Raw genomic sequence first — 20536 nt, 5'->3', positions numbered from 1 at the left:
CTGGGGGCCTGGGTGGACGAGGTCTAACTCAAGGGCATTGTGATCACTGTCCATCCTGTCTATCACCCTGAAATCCTGTATTGTTGACCACCTCGCTAATTGGACCAAAACATAGTCCAAATGAGACTCTCTCCCCCGTCGATTGTAAGTATTTTTGCTGGGTATGTCAGATTTTATTCTCCCATTACATGCTCTGAATCCGAACCTTAGAGTAAGGGCAGTAATTTGCAGTGCCAGTGGGGTCCAAGCTTTCGGAGGTGGAGCATCAACCCATGGTACTGCCCACCTAACTTCTTCTTCCGATGAGAACCCTTCAAGGAGGCCGGGGAGTGGCTCAAAATGAGAGTTAAAATCCCCACCCACCACATAGTAGGAGTCAGTCGACAGTTCAGATAAGAAATTCGAAAGTTCATCAAGGGTCGGTGATTCCTTTGCCATTCCCATCGGCCTAGAATAGATGTTGACCAACAGGAGATTAGCTTTGTTTGGCCATGTTAATGAGACCGCAAGGATGTCATCAGAGTTGAGTGGGAGCCGTGTGGCCACACAGCCCAAATGAGCAGCAACCCACGTCGTGAGGCCCCCTGATGGGCGGCCTTTGCCTTCCCACCTTGCTGGGATGAAAAATGATGAGTAGCCTTGGTGACCATAGTCCTCTCTGGCCCAGGTTTCCTGGAACATGCATATGTCGCCAGTCTCTATGTACTTTGCCCAGGCCGGCTCTTCCAATTTGTTAGCCAATCCCGCAATGTTCCAAGAGATTATCTTCAGATGTTCGGAGGTGGCAGTTGCCATACCGTGTGGGTTGGAGGAGTTGATTCCAGGCTCCACATCAGTTGCGGGGCCTGTGGCAGGGGCAGCAGAAGATGTATATGGCACCGGGAGTCTCGGCGCCCCGTTGTCGGCAAGGAAAGGGACCATAGTTGTCCCCTCATCAGCGACTACACCATCAGTGGCTAGGTGAAGAGATTCGATTCTGCCGTGGTCTGAAGCAGCTGGATCGTTCAGTGGGCCAGAAATTGAGCCGGGGGACACAATAGGGAGTTCCAGGAGGCCACAAGAGCCAGAGACCCCTGGCGCTGGCTTACAGACGGTAAGTCAGTCGACCCCATCCAAACCGTTCAGACAATTGAAGCGATTAAAATCGCAAAAGGGTGTGTCCGGCGGTGGGAAGTGCGGGCGTTGTACAAAGCCTTTATGTCTACCTCTGTATTCCACCCTTGTCCAGTCATCATGCAGTGGGACCTGGTGCCTGGGAATAGGGGGGAAGAAAAAAGATACTGGGAGAGTCTGTATGGTCGAATCGAGGGATCTGTTCACTCCTTCACAAATGTGTCGAACCGTGCCCGGGTCCTTAAAGGTTACCATAATACAGTCCCCCACTATGGTTTTCCTGGTCTTCCCTAGCCATGGGACCCTTCTCACCATGATGATTTCGTTATTGAAATGGGATGGCAAGGGTCGGTTCCAGTTAAGCCATTTGATTACCTTTTTCTTAAGGGATTGGTAATCCTCGTGTTCCCCTGATCTTAAGTGGGGGGCACCTGCTAAGACCACCGTTAGTCTATTTGCTTCAGGCGGGAGGTCTGGCCTCCGGGGTCTGGGGGTTGACCAAACGGGCATGTGTGGGGGGGCGTTAACCTGTTCTTGATGTATTCCAGAGGTCTCAGTTTGGGAGCTATGGGGGGCTTGATCCAGTGGGTGAGTAGGTCTATTGCTTGGATTATTGTGCCGTGCCTGGAGTTGGATGGCCATAAGGGGTTGCAAAGGAGGGGCAGGTGGCGGGTTGCTAGGGGGGGCTTTAGTGGCATTTGTTATAGTTTCTACTTTGGAAGAATCCCCAGCAGAGGAATGGGTTCCCACTAGCTTTGTCTGCTTACTTACTAGAGTGTTCAGAGTGGTAAGGGAAGTCTCTAGTAAGGTGAGCCTAATCTCGACTTTTTTGAGGCTATCGCTAATGGGCTGCAAAAGGGAGCGAAGTAGAAATTCGATGCTTCCCGTAGCAGGGAGTGAAAGGTTTAGGTTCGATGAATTGACCTCCAGTTCTTTGCTGGTGACAGTTATACTGGGGTTTGGGGGCTTAGGGGGTGGAATGGTAGGCACTATCTCCACAGGCTTCCCCGGTAGAACGGTGTTATTGTGTTTCTTGCCAAAGTCAAGATGTGATATTTTGGATTTCCCCCGACCCCCTACAGTTTTTCGAGCACGTTTGCTAGGTGGGGGCCTATGTAGCTCCACCACTACGTTTAGTTTGGACTTGCTCTTATTAGCTATTTGCATAGGCGGGGTTTGGGTTACCAGGTTAACAGGAGTATGCGAAGACTCTAGGGGGGCTGGCTCTGTGTTTTTTCCAGGCGCTTTCCCAGGGGTAGAGGGAATTTCCCTTAGTAAGACGGGAAAGTCCTCGAGTGTCGAATTAATTAGACTACTGGGTGGCGTGCCTTCCTCTTGAGTGGTGGGGTAAGGGATGATATCGGTCAAAGGTCTGGTTTTCATAGATTCAATAAAGCGCCTGCGCTCCACCCTACGTTTCTCAAGCGAGCTTTCCTTATCCGCGTCTCCTTTAGTAGATTTAAAATAATTATCCAGAGTCCCAGTGTTGGAGGCGCCATCCCTTGAGGGGGTTTCCCGTGGTGGAGGCGAGGGCATTGCCTTAGTTGTAATGGAGAGTGGGATCAAGAGAATGGGCCCAGCCCAGCCTCCTTCGGCCCCTGACGGCCACAGGCGGTCCCGCCCTTGTCCCGGGCTTCTCCCGGCGCGCTCCCGCTCGCTCCCGCGCAGCGGTGTTCGTGCACTTACTTATGGCCTTGGATACAGTTGGGTAATGGGTAAGGGCGGGGCGGTGAGGGAGAGCGGCCCAGGTGTTGCGGGCGGAGCTGAGCTGTGACTCTTGGGAAACTGAGTCCAGCCCCTCCTGCTCGCAGCCCTCACAGCCCTTAGCCCTGGTCAATCCCAACAACGGCTGCTCCCAAGTTCAAAGCGCCCCTTAGCGAAGCGGGACCCGCGCAGCGGGTTCCGCGAGGCGTGAGGTCAGAGGCAGAGGCGATCCACACGCAGTCCAGCAGGTCCACGTACTGCCCAGATATGGGCAAATGGTGTCCCACGTAGAGGGAGAAGTCCGGCGGCTTTCACTGGTCTGCTGAGGGCGGGGCGGTGAGGGAGAGCGGCCCAGGTGTTGCGGGCGGAGCTGAGCTGTGACTCTTGGGAAACTGAGTCCAGCCCCTCCTGCTCGCAGCCCTCACAGCCCTTAGCCCTGGTCAATCCCAACAACGGCTGCTCCCAAGTTCAAAGCGCCCCTTAGCGAAGCGGGACCCGCGCAGCGGGTTCCGCGAGGCGTGAGGTCAGAGGCAGAGGCGATCCACACGCAGTCCAGCAGGTCCACGTACTGCCCAGATATGTGCAAATGGTGTCCCACGTAGAGGGAGAAGTCCGGCGGCTTTCACTGGTCTGCTGAGGGCGGGGCGGTGAGGGAGAGCGGCCCAGGTGTTGCGGGCGGAGCTGAGCTGTGACTCTTGGGAAACTGAGTCCAGCCCCTCCTGCTCGCAGCCCTCACAGCCCTTAGCCCTGGTCAATCCCAACAACGGCTGCTCCCAAGTTCAAAGCGCCCCTTAGCGAAGCGGGACCCGCGCAGCGGGTTCCGCGAGGCGTGAGGTCAGAGGCAGAGGCGATCCACACGCAGTCCAGCAGGTCCACGTACTGCCCAGATATGTGCAAATGGTGTCCCACGTAGAGGGAGAAGTCCGGCGGCTTTCACTGGTCTGCTGAGGGCGGGGCGGTGAGGGAGAGCGGCCCAGGTGTTGCGGGCGGAGCTGAGCTGTGACTCTTGGGAAACTGAGTCCAGCCCCTCCTGCTCGCAGCCCTCACAGCCCTTAGCCCTGGTCAATCCCAACAACGGCTGCTCCCAAGTTCAAAGCGCCCCTTAGCGAAGCGGGACCCGCGCAGCGGGTTCCGCGAGGCGTGAGGTCAGAGGCAGAGGCGATCCACACGCAGTCCAGCAGGTCCACGTACTGCCCAGATATGTGCAAATGGTGTCTTCACTTTCAGGGGAAGAATAGTTCCAAATATTTTCTGTAACTTTGTTTATGAAAACTGAAGGCCGAATTCAGAGTTCAGGGAACGCTGTGTGCTCATTGTTTTTAATAAGAGTTATTCTTGTTGACTGGAGAAAACATTATTTCAGACAGACCCGCAAAAAATTGGTCTACAACGTCAGGTGAAAGTTCAACCAAGTTCGAAAATGCTGCAACTGTTCAGTTCTCTGCGTGATTGCTATCATCGATGTTTGGATCAGCAATGCTTACAGAAGGTTGTACCTGATTGGTGCTGCTTTCCTCTCGTACCTCACCGCCACCTATTCGTAGTGGTGAAGTCTCAACAAATGCCGTCATCAGAATCGGTAGCCGCTGGGGACAACATGATGCATGAGTCGTTACAGGACCTAGCAAAGTATTGATATCCATTGGTACTGCTGATTGTAGTGTAAGACAGATGTCCAACACGCATTCTTCTCCGCATAGCAGACATCGAAACACAGGTATGATGCAATATTGCCAGATCGGTCTGAATGAAAGAAACAAGGTTGTACTCAGATCTCTTAGCCGGGCCAATCCGAGGACCTTCGTGATACGGTCTCGGTATCGTACTGCTAGAATTGTTTCTTCCGTTGTTGCTAGAGTCTTGTCTGTGGATTGGCTTGTAATATCGGTGCAGAAGGTTCAAAAATAAAATTCCTGCCACGAGTCCCAAGATTAAGGGTAGGCCGCCAAAAACAGAATGGACAAAATTCGGGAAGATGCCCAGAACTGTTTCAAAGGGTGCTAACAGTCCCCAAAAAATGGTCTTGAATACATGTGCGATGCCACTGGTATCAGACATGTTTAAGATTTGGCTTAGTATTTCTACGAAATGCACGGGGCAATTTGTCGATAAAAGGGAATGTATCTCTGCTGATGTCCTTGCCACTTGCAGATCATACATTTCTTTTGATGACGTTAGAGGCACAGTTGTCTGTAAAAGAATAGACTTCATTCTGCTTAAAGTATCAATTCGAATAGAAGAGATATTCAACCAAGGCCATAACGCAGCCCCCATATCTGGATTGCTGTGTGGATACAATTCTTGCATACAGCAAACGGTCCTGAAAGTTACAGTTGTCAGATAGGCTTTCCCTGGCAGCATGCCACAACAGCTGTGGTCACTTATTAAAACGTAACTGCCATTAGAAAGTGGTCTAAAAAATGGCTCTATCCGTTTTGCAGGTGTGCCTTGCAGGTGACATGAAAGGGTATTCGAAGACCCTTCGCAGGCTCTATGCAAATTAATATCTTGACACAGAACTGTACCGTTTAGTGATTTTTTACAATTTTTACCACTAAGAAATACATCCTTGTTCCCTTTACTATAACATCTGTGTCTATAAGGTAAATCCCAGGTTGATTTGATGTATTCTTTACCCAACCTTTCATACTGGCCTGCAGGTATATACTCTTGACAGTATTCAAACTGGAAAGTTGTTATCGGAATTTTAATCGTTCCGTGTATTATCCATTCAATGACAGGTCTCTCTGACATTGTCAATGGTAATCTCTCGAGTATTTCAATGCTCAGAATCGTATAGTCTGTTCCTTTTTGTGCCAAACTGATTTGTTTATCAGTGAGGTTAAAGATACAGAATAATGACGTTGTGTTGATTAAACGCCATGGTACGTAGCCTGAACGCAGATTTTGCAACGTCCAACCAAGCTGTACAATAGAACGTAATGGAGACTGACCATGTTGTAACATTAGTAAGTCCTGCTCTATTATATCAAAAGCAGATGATACAATGCTGTCCAGTGAATATATTCTGGAGGACAGAGTCGTTAACCCATTGTCCACTACAGAAAGCGATTTTTCCAAATTTATGCAATCAATTTCTCGTATTTTTTCTGCTGTCTCAATTTGCATTACTTTCCTTGCTTCGTTGTACGCAGCGTATATACCGGCCGCTATGAAACATTTTTGACGCTGTTTGCGTGGTCCCATTATGAAATCACGCAAGTCAGCACCATCTTTAAGTAAAGTCAAGTGTTGCTTAATTTCAGCCAGTGTGGATTTCTCTAGCCACTCAAGGCAAAGTTTCCCTACACTGTATGTTGTAACTATCCCTGGATAATGTCTCTGGGAGTATCTAGGGTCTGGTCTGGTCATTTTGAACCTCTGTGTTTTGTTCAGGAATCTATCTTGACAGTTATTTGTGTCTGTTGGCCAGATCAACCACTTTTTCCAATCAGGATGTGTTCTGTTTTGGAGTAAAATATGGGATACGTCTATCTCCACATCTGCAGTGCTGTCACTATCAGTTATGGGTTTCGGAATAGACTGTGTATTTAAGTCTTTTATCTTAGCTAGGCCAAGACAAGCAGTTTGTTGAATTGTGTCATTCAAGAATATCATTTGTTCTGGGATCATGCAGGCCCTAAATAATGCTTCTAGGCCTTGTACTTGCCAATCTTTGGAACCCCAGATCGTTTTTGTTTCAATGGTGTTTTTCCAAATTTCGAAACCAAATGTAGACATTTTATCATAACATTTTTCAGAATAAATCAGTTTAGTATTTGTCAACATTGTTTTCATTCCTGTTCTACTTAACATTTTAAAATAAAACGATACGGATCACTGTTATTAAACCCTGAGAAGTACTGGAATTTCTCATAAAATGTTTTCGAACTGCCTTTTGGTGGAGTTGGACAGTGTTCCCATTGGTTATAAGATAAAACATTTCTAGGCTGAGCAGTTTTATGCAAATAGTGATCACCATAATGTTTATAACAGTATAACTCTTCATGTTTCGATGAACCCTGCAAGTAATCATGTTCTGTAAATTTTCCTGACATTACTAAATCTGACATCATATTATTAATGTTTTCAAAGTCCCAATCATCAGAGAATGTACTTGGTGTCACAAAGTCACTTAATGAAACCTTGAACTGATGTGGATATTTCAAGAGTTCAACCTGGCCAAAAATGTCATAATCAGTTCTGTCCCATGCTACCTCACCGGGTATTGGATTGGCTGAGATGTTTAATGATGTCAGTTCTCTTTTCTCGATGTGGGAGGATGTGTGAGGCTTTAGGACCAAGTTGATGTTCTGACTTGCTGTGTCCATTGTACTATATTTTCCATCAATGAATTTTCCCAAACATAGAACCATGATGAGCCAAAGCAGGAGAGTAAGTACACCTAACACAATCCAAAATTCAATCCATGGTGAAATCAGATATGTTTCTTTTAGTTGGTCAGAAAGTTCAAATACTTTGTCTTTGAAAGTTTTCGTTGGAGGCGTTTCTTCATGCTCACTTGGGTGTTCAGAGAAGTTATCGAAATTGATGAAGTAGCCGGATGCAGTTCTGTCAATTGTTGGAATTTTTTCCGGGTTTTCATTTGCTTTTGCATTTTTCTTTGTTTCATTAGCATAGTCAGGGGCTACATCATTGTAGACTGGTCTTTCTTGACAAACTGTTGCAATGTGGGTTTCAAGAGGCACTAGTTCCATGGCAATATTGCATGGTCCTTTGTTACTCACTGCAGATTTATCAAATGCGATTAGTCTCTCAGTATGAGCCTCTTGGATTGTAGCAAATTTCGGTATTCTGCTATTTCTTGGGAGTCCACTTGGCCTACTACTTATTATTGACCACATGATTGTGGTTTTACCAGGTCGATGGATACAACTCTGTTCTCCTTTTTACCAGCAAGGGCCGGTAGTACAACTGATCTTGTTCCGCTGATAGCTAAAACAGGTACTGCTTTCCTGTAAGAAGGCCCAAATTCCTTCTTTACCGCGATCTTTTCTCTGACCAGATCCCCAATCTTTGGAATCCAGACAGGTCTTGCTGGGACAGGTGGTTTTTCTTCAGTGGTTGTCGGCTGTTTTTTCAACTTTATGTTACTCATGTTTTTTCTTGTTTCATTTAAGTCCTGTAAAACAGCCAAACGATCTTTGATATCAAAGGATGTTTCTTCTACCACTGAAGTGTGACAATCAAGGTCCTGAATAAGCATTCTAGTTCCGAACAATAGTTCGTATGGAGTGAGACCTTTTAGAGAGTTTCTTTGCAGATTATTAAGACTACGTTGGACACTTGTTAAATGTTTGACCCACCCATCACCTGAACCTAATACCCTTGCCGTTATAGATTGCTTTATGTCCCGGTTTTTTCTTTCCACAACTGCATTTCCCTCAGGATGGAAGGGAAAAGAGTACCGCAATGCGATGCCCATGCTGTTCATGGCCTCTTTGTAAGCTCGAGAGCTAAACGCAGGACCCTGATCAGAATGTAGCATGCCAATTGCATATGTGCCGATAAAGACTCGCAAATCTTTTATAACAGTTCTGGTGTCAGCCGAGTGCTGGGGCCACATTTTTAAGTGAATTAAGTATTTTATTAATTATGGGACGCATTTCTCGACTGGATTTCTGCGCTATAGATAGCCTCATGCTATCTAATAGTGGTATCTGGGCTACAGGCTGGTCCGGTTCACAACTGCGATCTCTGTTGCAGTCCTTACAATTCTTTGTAAAATAGTAGATATCTACGCTCATTCCCGGCCCCCAGTACTCTGATTGTAGTTCCATCAGAGATTTCAGGATCTCTTGGTGCCTCAGACCCAACCCCATATGTGCTTCTTGTACCAAGAAGATTCTCCGCTTCATGTTTGGAATTACTCTATCCCCCACTCCAGGGATTCGAGCAAACGGAACGGAGTTTGCATCAATTATGTATGTATTACTGAGTGGATAGTTGAGAGATAATGCTGCATAATCGCCTTTTAATGAGGCTTTTACTGCCAACATGGTTTCTCCATCTATTTGTTTTTCTGAACTCTTTTCCGTGGCTACGGAAGCCCGTTATACCGCTTCTGCTGTGGCTGTGTTAGCCAATGAATTCCCTGCAACGTGAACCCCATCACGTCGATGACTCAGTGCGTGTATCACGTGAGTCTTTCGTAGTTCTTTCTTTAAAAGAACTACTTGTTCCGAAAGCGTTTTATGCTTTATTGTGGCACCTATGTCATCTTTGTAACCGTTTTTGATCCATGTCTGCATATCACTGTTGTATGATTTGACGCAGAAATACGAATCACACACTATTAGTGTGGGGAACTCGCGATCGGCATTTTCAAGCGCCATCTTTAAAGTTCTTATTTCAGCTCGCTGAGCTGAACATTTCCTGAGTGATTCAGTTTTGGTAATCATTGGTTTGAATTTACCAGAGCGCCAGCGACCTTTAACAATCGCGCACGCTGCATCGTAGGATTTCTTCTCTATATCATATTGTTGTGCGAATCTGTCCATATAGATTACACAGGTGTATTGCTCTAGAGGCAGAATTTCAGCTGGCAGAGGATATTCTCGTTCATATACTAGATCATCTAGTTTTTTCAGTTTTGGGTCAAAATAGTATTTCATGTCATCTGTAGCAAAGGAATTTTCCCATTCTATCCATTTTGGATCTAACACCACTTTAATCAGATTACGCGGACTTGTTAACGCCTCAAGGGCTGGTTCTGATGAGAAAACAGCTATTCTTCTGCCTTGGGCTAGGGCTCTTTCTTTTGCTACAGCAGTTTGAACCGCAGTCAGTATTTTTTCTGTAGAGCTGAATTTAATTTCAGCTTGAGTGTACAAATGTGATTTGTAAGCTATAGGTACAGTTTCTCCCTCATTAGAGGTCAGGTATGTGAATCCGTATCTTCCTGGGATGACTCGGATTACAAGATTGCACATGTTTTCGCAAGTTTGTAATTTTGTTTTAGTTAACATGTCTGTTTGCAATGATCTCAAAATCTCTGTGTGTTTCTGAGTCCAATTGATTTGTTTGAAATCTGGTCTTATTAATTCATAGAGAGGTTTAACCCTCTCTGCATAATTTAGAATGTATGTTCTTCCGAAATTCAGGAAACCTAGTATTGATTGTAAATTCTTCAGCGTTTTTGGTGCTTGGAGGACACCACATTTCTCTAAGAAATTGTCTGCTAGGCTTTTGCCTTCACTTGATAATTCATATCCTAAAAATAGGAAAGTTAGATGGGCAATTCGTGACTTTTTAAAGTTGAATTTGTAACCCTCTGACGCAAACCCAAGTATTATGATGTTCACCCTTTTTAAGTGAGTCTCCAGGTCATCATCTGTGAGATAGATATCATCGACATATGATAATGCTTCATCATCATATATTTGCAGTAACTCTGTTACCCTCGCTGAGAATAATCCTGGGCTGTTCTTGAATCCCTGTGGGAGTCGGCAAAATTGTTTTTGCGATCCAAATATTGAGAAAGTGGTCAAATACCTGCTTTCAGGTGCAATGTTTTGACAGAAGAATCCATTAGAGATATCTAATGTTGTTTTATATTTTTTGCGCACAATGTTATTCATTAGTGCTGCACTATGTGAGTTTTGTACTGCAAATTTTTTACAACAGGAGTTAAGGTGTCTGTAGTCCAAAACTAGACGATATGAATCGTCTGGCTTGGAGACAGGAAACAAAGGATTGTTCATTTGAGAGGTGCATGTTTCGATCACCCCTTGATATTCAAGTTGATCTAAGATCTCCCTGACTTGCTTTTTAGCTTCTTGTTTAACTGGGTACTGCCTTTGTGCAGTGGGCTGATTTTTTAACTGGATTTTGTGGTGAGAATACTCATCGCATCCTACATGGTTTTTTATATAAGGCAGGAGCTTGAGCCACTGCCCATTTTCTTGCCAATGTGTATTTTTTATGAATCGGAATATGATTTGAGAAGGCAGGCATAATCATTTCTTCGCCATGAGGGCACTCCCTGACAAACTCTGGTGGCCAGTCTTTCTCAGCTAACAGAATGTCACAGCCTTTTGAAAGTTTTTCCCAAAACAAACCTTTTATTTTCCTAGTTCTATCTCCCTCCATACGTAATATTATTTCATATAGTTTATGGGGCACACTAACTCCTGTGTCTGCGGTTTCCGCCTGAATGTATTCATTCGTGTCCACTGTCTCCAGAAGATTCATCAGGATCTTGTGAGCTATGGGCACTTCTGCTGCGCTGTCTAGCATTGTCTGTGCCCACTCTCAGTTTTTCAGTTGGGTCCTCAGAATTCTCAGCATGTTTAATTTTAATACTTGCTACCTTCTTTCTGGGAAATTGTAATTTTTTACTTTGATGAGCAGGTTCCTTGTCTTTGGACTTGACTTGCTCTTCTCTGTGTTCTGACCGTCCTCTTCTTTCCGATTTCTGTGAGGAAGATCGAGAAAGATTGAGTGAGAAGGATTGAGCGGGACGTGTATCAACATCTTGATATCTGTCTGGTTTTCTTATTTTATCCCTATCTCTAAGGTTGTATCTTTTTTCAGAGGGCTCCCTTTGGGGAGACTTGTCTTCTCGGCCTGGAGAGCTCTCTCTACGCTGAGGAGACCTTCCTCTGGACTGGAAATGTTTTCCCTGGAAGTGGATTGTCTATTACCATCCCAACTCTTTTTTGGAGTTTTTAAATTATTTTTAATAAATGTTTTTTCAGGATTTTCAGTTACTTGGGGTTTTACTGGTTTCCCACCCAAACTATCTCTTCCTAGCTCTTCATAGGATTTTTCTATGATTCTGGCGAGTTCAAATGGTTGTTCTGCTATATTTGTTTCCTTCAATTTCTGGAGGTTCTTTATATCATCCCTTGCCAATTGAACTAATTCTCTATATGCCTTTGTTAATTCTTTAAGTTTAACTAGGAGTTCTTCGCTTGACAGTATTTCGTAGTCTGGGTGTGTTGCATAGTTGCATAGGACCGGCCCCGTTGCTTCTGGTCTACCTAGTGGACCGAGCCTGGTGATGTGATTATTATGCTTTAGGGCGCCATTAAACCAGAGCAGGTGCTCTTGGTAATTTAGTGGGATTTCGATCTCCTCGAAAGGAGTGTATTCTCCCGGAGGTTCCTCTATTTTGTAATAGTGGAAGTCTTTTGTCGCAGCGTGTGCTGCTGGAAAATTTATCCATGAATAGAATACCTCTGTCTGCCGATATTCATGTGCCCCCACCACGAATATAACTGTGCCACCTTGTGGTGTCAGTCCATTTTCTATAAGTTTAATAGTTATAGTTCTTCTTATATTGACCGGAATGATTATTGCATCTGGTCGGTGTTTTGCAGAAGTGTGTCATCCGCTATGAGTTGAGCTGCTAAGGCTTCTCTTTCTTTCTCTTCGTCACTTTCTGAGATTTTACTAACTGAAAGTTTTTTGTTGCGGATCGAGTTTCAAGGAAAGAAAGATTAGATGCACAATATTTTGGAACACTGTATCCTTCAACGTTGATCAAACCAAAAACTAATGCATAGGAATCTCTTCCTACTAAGTTCCGGCGGATATTAACCTTTCACCCACTCCAGACGTCTATTGGAGTTTTTACGGGAAAAGGGTTCTTTGTGAAAAAGCACAACTGAGTTACTCTAGTGTCTTGCGTTAGATTATCGCCTTACCAAATGTTGGGCGCCATGTAGTGTAGTTCCTATTTTCCCAATAGGCTCTGCACATTGGAATAACATAAACAGCAGTGTAGAAGTAGGACTGAGGTCATCTAGGTCTCTAATGACTATGTTAAACTTAATTTAGGTTTGTGCCAGCTAGCTCAGAGGTCACTGGAAACTTTCTTGAATGAATAGGGAGGGATGAACTTCCCTGGCTCAGACAAGAAAGGATTCAGTTTACGACAACCGCATAAACATGACAACTTTGCTCCCTCAGAATAAGAGTGTATCTCTAGAGTCGTGTGAAAACAATCGACAGCTATTTCACTCAGTCAACAGTGCATACTTAGTTTCACCGGAGTGCAGAGAAATAGAGAGACAGGCGTTTTCAATAAAAGGTGTTATTTATTGAGCAGTCTTCTTTCTCATGCAAGAGAAATGAATTGCCACAATTGCAATACTGAAAGTAAAGTAAAGTGCGTACAGTAAAAGTAGTATTAGGAAATAATACTGTAAAAGCATTGATATGGTTTCTTAGCCATATGATACTTTAAATGGATAAAATATATACATACACAAATACATTGACTAACGTACTCAACTGGTGCTTCTAACTAAGCCTACCCCGGTGTACCTGACCTAAGCCTAATACGTGGGAAGGGATGAGTAAGTAGCAGTTTAAGTTAAGTTGGTTAAGATAGTTTTGCCAAGAATCTGCATCAAGAATTCTCTTAAGGGTTTAGTCAGCTCCGTGCCTTGGTAATAGAATGTGGGAGGTCTGGTATCTCTTTCCTCAGGATTCGATCTCCCAGCCACCCGCAAGAGTAGGCTGGAAACACCGGAGCTGGATTTTTTCGGCTGGAGAAAAAGACAGCGTCTCTCTCAGTGCGTCGGCTGCCGTAGGCTCTTGCATTAGCTGGGCTCTCGGGCAAGTAGATGGTCGCTCTGCTCCAAACCACTGTGTGTTTGCTTAAGGCAACTGTTGGTATTTTATACCTGGAAGGTGCCGGGTTTGACGTAAGGTTGGACATAGGACATCACAAAGAACTAACAGTTCTTTCTGGACTTCAGGAGTTCTTGTTCAAATCAAAACAAAAGCAGGGGGGATTTTCCCGGGCTGCTGGAGGCTTGGTTTGTTTAAAGAACGCGTTGTTCTTTCTATTAGTCGATGGGAGTAGCCGTGCTGTGCTTTGGACTGCATGGGCATTACTGAATATGGATCTGATTCTTATGCCTTTATCAGGATATTATTGATTATAACCTCACAAGGGCATAAATCGGGAATATCGAATTAGGGTCCTAGATATAAACACGATACCCACTCCACGGATTGGTGTCCATCATTACTAAAAACTAAGCAATAGTAAACATTCAACGATGCATGTGTGTTTTCCAACCCACCCCAAAATACATATTTCGCATTTGAAATGGTATATGGTAAATACACGAAAATGAGTGTTGGTACTGTACGTTTTTCAAGCAGTGTCATCATTCAGATAAATGCATATATATATATATCAGCTGAATGAATTGCGAAAATTACACATGAAATGGCTCTGAATACAGAAAAGAAGGTCGAGACCATTCCATCACATATTTATACAAAAATACAGTATATGTGCTAGAGGCTGAGGTAAAATATTGTCTCTAGTATCCTAAAAATGGAAGCTCTGTTCTCTAAGAATAGTTCTACTTTAAGCAGAGTACCATGTGCCAAAATAAAAAGGTAAATATTTTGAAAAATGGGCAAAAATAATTTCACTTTCAAGGGAAGAATAGTTCCAAATATTTTCTGTAACTTTGTTTATGAAAACTGAAGGCCGAATTCAGAGTTCAGGGAACGCTGTGTGCTCATTGTTTTTATTAAGAGTTATTCTTGTTGACTGGAGAAAACATTATTTCAGACAGACCCGCGAAAAATTGGTCTACAACGTCAGGTGAAAGTTCGACCAAGTTCGAAAATACTGCAACTGTTCAGTTCTCTGCATGATTGCTATCATCGATGTTTGGATCAGCAATGCTTACAGAAGGTTGTACCTGATTGGTGCTGCTTTCCTCTCGTACCTCACCGCCACCTATTCGTAGTGGTGAAGTCTCAACGAATGCCGTCATCAGAATCGGTAGCGGCTGGGGACAACACGATGCATGAGTCGTTATAGGACCTAGCAAAGTATCGATATCCATTGGTACTGCTGATTGTAGTGTAAGACAGATGTCCAACACGCATTCTTCTCCGCATAGCAGACATCGAAACACAGGTATGATGCAATCTTGCCAGATCGGTCTGAATGAAAGAAACCAGGTTGTACTCAGATCTCTTAGCCGGGCCAATCTGAGGACCTTAGTGAAACGGTCTCGGTATCGTATTGCTAGGATCGTTTCTTCCATCGTTGCTAGAGTCTTGTCTGTGGATTGGCTTGCCTTATCGGTGTAGAAGGAGCAAAAATAAAATTCCTGCCACGAGTCCCAAGATTAAGGGTAGGCCGCCAAAAACAGAATGGACAAAATACGGGAAGATGCCCAGAACTGTTTCAAAGGGTGCTAACAGTCCCGAAAAAATGGTCTTGAATACATGTGCGATGCCACTGGTATCAGACATGTTTAAGATTTGGCTTAGTATTTCTACGAAATGCACGGGGCAATTTGTCGATAAAAGGGAATGTATCTCTGCTGATGTCCTTGCCAGTTGCAGATCATACATTTCTTTTGATGACGTTAGAGGCACAGTAGTCTGTAAAAGAATAGACTTCATTCTGCTTAAAGTATGAATTCGAATAGAAGAGATATTCAACCGAGGCCATAACGCAGCCCCCATATCTGGATTGCTGTGTGGATACAATACTTGCATACAGCAAACGGCCCTGGAAGTTACAGTTGTCAGATAGGCTTTTCCTGGCAGCATGCCACAACAGCTGTGGTCACTTATTAAAACGTAACTGCCATTAGAAAGTGGTCTAAAAAATGGCTCTATTCGTTTTGCAGGGTGCCTTGCATTTGACATGAAAGGTTATTCGAAGACCCTTCGCAGGCTCCATGCAAATTAATACCTTGACACAGAAGTGGACCGCTTAGTCATTTTTTACAATTTTTACCACTAAGAAATACCTCCTTGTTCCCTTCACTATGACATCTGTGTGTATAAGGTAAATCCCAGGTTGATTTGATGTATTCTTTACCCAACCTTTCATACTGGCCTGCAGGTATATACTCTTGACAGTATTTAAACTGGAAAGTTGTTATCGGAATTGTAATCGTTCCGTGTATTATCCATTCAATGACAGGTCTCTCTGACATTGTCAATAGTAATTTCTCGAGTTTTTCAATGCTCAGAATCGTATAGTCTGTTCCTTTTTGTGCCAAACTGATTTGTTTATCAGTAAGGTTAAAGATACCGAATAATGACGTTGTGTTGATTAAACGCCATGGTACGTAGCCTGAACGCAGATTTTGCTACGTCCAACCAAGCTGTACAATAGAACGTAATTGAGACTGACCATGTTATAACATTAGTACGTTCTGCTCTATTATATCAAAAGCAGATGATACAATGCTGTCCAGTGAATATATTCTGGAGGACAGAGTCGTTAACCCATTGTCCACAACAGAAAGTGATTTTTCCAAATTTATACGATCAATTTCTCGTATTTTTTCTGCTGTTTCAATTTGCATTACTTTCCATGCTTTGTTGTACGCAGCGTATATACCGGCTGCTATGAAACGTTTTTGACGCTGTTTGCTTGGTCCCATTATGAAATCACGCAAGTCAGCACCGTCTTTAAGTAAAGTCAAGTGTTACTTAATTTTAGCCAGTGTGGATTTCCAGTCAGACAACCGTATTGGTGAATGAGCGAGTTGCAGACGCGGCTGTGTCAGCTTTTGTGCAACCAAGTGGGGAGCGGCGAAACTCTCTCTGTGATCGGTGCAGTGCATTTTCAACAACCCCACCAATATCCATCTATCTAAACCTTTTTGATTCCACTCTTCTAACCTTTCTAACTGTGCTGATTAGAGCTGAGCGGACCTACTTGGATCGGCGACCTTCAGAGATAGGGCTTGACGCTCGAAGGCTTGTGGCTTGAGCCTTGAAGACAGTGGGGGGTGGAGTCACCTAGAGATCAGCGCTGAGTGAGACTGCATCCCTTTCTCTGTCCTTCGCTCCCGTGAGTCCAGCCTCAGCAGTAGCTCCCCCGGAGTAAAAGCCAGCACAGCCAAGCGCGCTTCTGAACTTACTGGCTTAAATTGGCTTAAATTATTGGTCCATTTCAGCATGAGGTCAGGCAAAAAAAGGGTTCAACTTGAGAACAAACTGAAAACCAAGGCAAAGGCCAAGCAGAACGCCACAGCAATCACCAACAAAAAGGACAACGCAAAAGAAGTCAGTGGGAGCTGGGATCTATCCCTAGGAGAAAGCGAACCAGCCAGCACTCAAGCCCTACTGGATGCGAATTCTCGCCCCAACCTTCAACAACTAAAATTCACATCAAAATTCAACTTTCTGAAAGATCCAGTCTCCACTATCTTTTCATCTAGTGGCAAAATCCTGGGTCTCCAGGACTCACTACTTCCACTATCCCCTTGTGAAGTGCAAGAAGACCAATCCCTGGGCCAAGGAAACGGTATTACGAACTGCTCTTCCATAGTAGAAGGCCAACCTGTATCACGCTCATGTGTTGAAGGGAAATTAGGTCCTGCAGGTGAAGGCAAGCTTACAGTTACGGCCATCTGTAGTCCACCAGCCAAACAGTTGGGTGACAGGGGGGTCACGTCTGACCCACATTTATCTTTTTCTCTTATGTACATCAACGCCCCACTGTCACCAACTACCTCACCTGTACTAGTAACCAGTCAGAACCCAAAGGATGCTTCGCACAATCTTACAACCTGTAGCGGCAAGGACTACTGTCAATGGGAAGAAGCCCTAAGCACCGACAACCCACACAATCCAAACAACTCGCTGATCACCGACAAAAGCCTTCTGGACCAACTGGATAGCTTAAAACCTCACCTAATGCCAAAGGAAGGCACAGCAAAAGATCAGATCACCGATGACAATCGGAAGGAGGACAGGGGAAATACACCAAACCCTGGGAGCGACGGCCCCGCCAACTTAACCTACCTGGGCTCACAGGAGTGGGCCAAACTAGTTGCCTCATACATTCCATCTACACTGGCTAAACCTTCCTCGCCCACAGAGGAACCAATCAAAAAAAAACAGCAAACAAAAAGGGGCCTCGAACGTGAGGACATCTTCACAGATTCAACCACCTTACCGAATTCTTCTCTGTCGTCAACCCCCAACAAAAGGACAATCCAAAAAAGTTCGTCATCAAGGACTCAAGCATCAGACGTGGCAAATACGTGGGACATTTTACTAAATACCATGCAACGAAGTGTAGACACTCTCCATTTTCAATCAACAAAATGGACCTACAGCTGACCTTACTTGACACCCTGGCTGTCTTTGTTGGGCGAATAGATGAAAAAACTTGGCCAATTGAATTCGCTAATCAGCAGAGCCCAGCAAGAGGCAAAGCTGGTGTGCAGCTGCAGGCCTATTATTGATAAACTGTCAGCTCTTCCTGAAATAATATCCTCTCTTATAGAAGGGTTGCCAAAAGGGCACAACGTCAGGCCCCAGCACATTAATCCCGGCGAAACAGCCCCCTTCGGACCATCAAAAGGAGGGCCTATTACAGCCAGCATTGCCAACAAGGGGGCATTGACACCACCATCAGGCGATCGGGTGTTGCCAGCGGGCCACCTGACAACATCTTCCTCTCCACCATCTTGGAGTAATACTCCACCCCTGAACGCGAAAGGGTGGCGGCAGCAAAGGAGGAAAGGCCGCAAAAAACTGATAACCTCAAGCATGTCAGAAGTTTACCCACTTTTTAAGCCAGGGAAAAGACAGGAACAGCAAGAACAAGGCCCGAGAACAGGAACTTACGCCGGCGGAGAACTAATCTCTACGGGGCTCAGATCCTCATCAAATGGAGCACATGCAGTAGCTCCCATAGGGGCATCTATACAGGAGGAGGGGTTGGCCCCGCCTGGTAGCGACACTGGAAACCAAACACGCTGGAAAACAGTGGCCTGGTCAATGAAAACGAGGTTAGCCTCATTAAACTACCTTCAACATTCGGAACAAGTGGGGTACAGTCAAAGCACAGTTCGGTCTCGGCACGAGAAGGGTCTATCGGCACCTACCGTGAAGGACCCCGAGCTCAAGAGCTGAGGGCACTAGGACTCCCGTGCCCCCAAACTCAGCTATACTCCACCGTAGCGAACGTCCCTAGAGTGCCATCTGCTCCCGTTTTCAAGAATCTCAACTTCGGGGTACTCTTCCAGGAAATCTACCTCAGTCTGACAACAGCGACTTAAGGACCCAAGTCGATACTCACCTGCCAACAGCTCAGTTGAATGATCCAAGTAGGACCTCTAACATTATCCTCTTCACTCCAGAATATGAATCAAAGGGCCCGTTCCACATTCTGAATAGAGGCAACTTACTAAGGCTACTAAGCACTATACCGGCGTTAAACAACATATCCTCAGCCGACCTTCTTTCTATAGAATTTATAAAACCTGATAGAACATACGGCAATGAAGCAACATAAGCAACATGGACTTCATCCGAAATTGCAAGTAAAATCTTAGAAGAGCAAAATCTCCTCCAAAAATGGGGGATTAAATCTGCCTTTTATCACAATATAGGATACCCGCTGCCCCTGCTTGAGAGACCTAAGGATGGAGTACTTACAACAACTTGAAACACAAGGTCGGTGCTGAGGGGCGCATTGGGTCAATCTCCAACAACTAATCAGGTGTCAGGGACTAAAAACAGCTCTATGATCGCAAATTCGTTCAGCCGGGTAGAAGATCGACTCTTCAGAATATGTAACACATCATGCAATCGCCAATGACAAGGAAATCTATCGGAGTCAGGCCTGCGCCCGGCCATATCATGCTTGGAACTATGCTCGTGGAATCTAAAGGGCCTCAACAACAAAGCAGCCGACACTGACTTCCTACAATATGCGAAATCATTCGACATCATTCTCCTACAGGACACATGGCTGGAGGAGCCAGTTCACTTAGAGGGTTATACCTGCCACCATTCCCCAGCCACAAGGAAAAGCAAGTTCGGTCGGTTGGCAGGTGGCCTAGCCACTTACATCAAATCTCAACTGTTGGCAATGTGCAGGTACTCACCACCAACTCTCCGGCCATAAACACAGTCGGGATTGCATTAAACTTCTTGGGAAATAAGAAAGAGGTTCAGCTGTTCAACACCTACATTAATCCAAAAAAGAAGAAACAAGAGGCAAAGCGCTTAACGGACTATCTATATCATGTCATGACAACGCAAACCTCACCTTGTTTAATTCTTTCAGGAGACTTTAATCAACATATCCTAGGGTCATCCCTGAACAGTGATATTCAGGCTCAGTCTTACCATTGGAATATCCCAAACCAAACTTTCAGCAGCCAAGGTAAAATCCCCAAGCTTGCAAAAGAATTGCTAGAAGACTTGGAACATATGGGCCTGAGGGTTTTAAGTGGAAGATTTCCTGAAGATTCTCCATCCGTGGCCTCGTTCAGCTCGGGCAACGTAACCTCGACAATTGACTACACGTTGGTCTCCCTTTCTCTTTTTCATAATATGATGGGCTTTAACCTAGGGGACAAGGGAGACAGTGACCATCGCCCTCAGGAAGTCTCTCTTTGTGCCCTACCGGACCTAATTCCTTCAAACCCAACAGGACCACATGCCAGCTACACCATAAACTTCAAACAAATCAAAACCTCTGTCGCTAACATGCCGGAGGTACTACAAGCAGCAAAATTTCAATTAAACAGCTTAAACTATCCTTCCGGCAACCCAGTAGCAGGATCGGAAAAATTTACGGACAACTTTGGAAATCAATATTCAACTATTGTACGGCACTGTTCATCTGCTGGCTCCGGCATCCTAAGGAAGATCTCAAGCACCCAGAAATCAGCCTTAAAAATATACAAAAAGGAAATCAATAAATCGCTAAAACTGTTGAGAAAAAGCT

The sequence above is a fragment of the Lissotriton vulgaris genome, chromosome 8 (genome assembly GCF_964263255.1).
Source record: "Lissotriton vulgaris chromosome 8, aLisVul1.2, whole genome shotgun sequence".
In the NCBI taxonomy this organism is placed as follows: Eukaryota; Metazoa; Chordata; class Amphibia; order Caudata; family Salamandridae; genus Lissotriton; species Lissotriton vulgaris.
Note: the sequence above shows the minus strand (reverse complement) of the source record.